The sequence below is a fragment of the Octopus bimaculoides genome, chromosome 17, assembly GCF_001194135.2.
Source record: "Octopus bimaculoides isolate UCB-OBI-ISO-001 chromosome 17, ASM119413v2, whole genome shotgun sequence".
Classification (NCBI taxonomy): Eukaryota; Metazoa; Mollusca; class Cephalopoda; order Octopoda; family Octopodidae; genus Octopus; species Octopus bimaculoides.
The window spans coordinates 3,763,159-3,765,877 of NC_068997.1; positions in this window are offsets into that span (position 1 = coordinate 3,763,159).

Here is a 2,719-nt window from a genome sequence, read left to right on the forward strand (position 1 = left end):
TATATATATATAGAGAGAGAGAGAGAGAGAGAGAGAGATAGATAGATAGATAGATAGATAGATAGATAGATAGATAGAGAGATAAATATGTGTATATATATATGTATATATATATTGGTAGGTATGTATGTGTATACGTACGTATGTATGTTCATATATATGCTTATAGGAGAGTATTGTAGTTCTCTTGAAGCATTGTGTATTGTTTGTAAAGAATAAGATGTATTGAATGGTACAACAATGCACTATAATACAAACAATGGGCTATATACCTGTTGCAAGTTAGTCATTCTTAGTCTGAGGGCATTTCGGAATAAAATTCCTTCTTCAGATATTCTTAGATGGAGACGTTGCTATATATATGTATGTATATGTACATGTATAAGTAATAAATATATGTACCCACTTGAATAGTAATGCAACATTTCATTTGTAAAATTGCCAGAATCGCAGTACTGTATTGGGAAGTAGCAAGATGGATCCTTAGATCCTTCAGAGCCAGAAAAGTATACATTGCATCTTTTATGGAGGACATTTGTCCTCAGGTCAAATTGATGGTAGAACTTGATGAAATCCTTACACAGAAAAGATTGAGTCGGTGAAACGGATGAGCTAATGGGAGAGGCTACAAGAACTGAAGCTATACTCCCGGGAGAGAAGAGGAAAAAGGTATGCATATAGAATGTCCTGAAAGATCTAGCTCCCAACTTTGGAATTAAAAGTCATACCAACCATCCAACTGGACGGTGCTGTATACTACCAAAGATACTACCTTCTTTATCGCACATAAGGCCCAGTATTGCAACAGTTTAGGTTTCAGGGGACCACCACTGCTTAACATTCTGCCAAGAAATCTAAGAGATCTGCAAGGTGTTGATTTGGGAATGTTCAAAAAGCACTTGGCCACATTTCTCAAATCACAGCAGAAGAAACAAAGAAGAGAATGTGCATACAACTCCTTTCATTGCGAAAAAGATTACCGAAAAGAGACCCAAAAAACACAGAATCGAGATGCTTCCCCATGGCCTCAGCCTCTGGCTGAAACCAGTAATAGAATAAAAGAACATAATAAGAGAATATAGACATATACACATATATGTACAGGCATATTGTCTATAATATGTACTAGGCTTACAAAGAAAAAGTCCTGGGGTCGATGCGTTCGACTGAAGAATGTGCTCAAGCATGGTCGCAGTCAAATGATTGAAAGAAGTAAAAGAAGAAAAGAATAAGCATTATTCTAATTGCTACGATTCTGCTAATTGCTACATTTAATCTAGAAGAGACAGTCGTTGTAAGATCTGAAATTCATCACCTACTCCTAAAATTTTTCTGTGCTTTACCAATCCTAAATAAGGGGTGGTCATATTAATTATTGCGCCGTATGTGTTTGTATGTGTGACTCTGTGTGTTTGTGAGTGTGTGTGTGTGTGTGTGTGTGTGTGTGTGTGTGTGTGTGTGTGTGTGTGTGTGTGTGTGTGTGTGTGTGTGTGAGTGTGTATGTGTATACTCATGCATGCACACACGCACATACATACATACGTACATATACTCGTTCACGCTCACATCTACAGAGAGCTTTGTCTGTTTCGATCGGAGCTATATCAACATGTGGAGTACATTCAATCTGAAGCTAACAAATGAAGTGAGATTGTCCCTGCATGAGTTTATATAGGCAACTAAATATAGCTATAGAGAGAGTGATAGATAGATAGATACATATATAGTGGTATATATATATATATAGTTAAAAACATGGTTAAATACAAAAGTTTAATGTGAATGAATTCAATGGTTGATAAAGACTGAGAGAGAGGGAGAGGGAGAGAGGGAGGTGGAAAACAGAAATATCACAATAGCTAACATGGTGAATTATCTTAAATCAGAGTGCGTGTGACACAGAAAAATAGAAAAAGAGTACGTTTGTCTACTTGTGTGTGTGTGTGTGTGTGTGTGTGTGTGTGTGTGTGTGTGTGTGTGTGTGAGTGTGTGTGCGTGTGTGTGTGTGTTGTGTGTGTGTGTGTATGTATGTGTGCTTGTGTTCGTCCGTGTGTGTGTGGTGTATGTTTGTGCGTATGTGTGACTGAGTGAGTGAAGAATTGTTTGTAGCCGAACACTCCACCGCCCCAATAGCGCTTAAATTTCAAGGGCAGGTATCAATTATGAAACAAATTACGAAATAAAAATCCCAATTTTTGAAATGTATTACAGTTGTTTCCATGCGTTTTTTCTTTTTGAAAAAGTCACCAACTCGCAATTTTACTTCTTGTAATATACATTATCTCTCAAAGCGGCGAAATGGCAGAAACGTTAGCACACCGGACGAAATGCTTAGCGGTGTTTCGTCTGCCGTTACATTCTGAGTTCAAATTCCCCAATTTTGACTTTGCCTTTCATTCTTTCGGAGTCGATTAACTAAGTACCAGTTACGCACTGGAGTCGATATAATCGACTTAATTCGGTTGTCTGTTCTTGTTTGTCCCCTCTGTGTGTAGAACCTTGTGGACAATAAAGAAATAAGATCGTTAGCACGCCGGGCTAAATGCTTAGTGGTATTTCGTCGGTTGTTACGTTCTGAGTTCAAATTCTGCTGAGGTCGACTATGCCTTTAATCCTTTTGGGATCCATAAATAAAGTACCAGTTTTGTACTGGTGTCGATCTAATTGACTGGGCACCCTCCACCCAAAAATTTCGGGTCTTGTACCTAGAGTAAAAAAG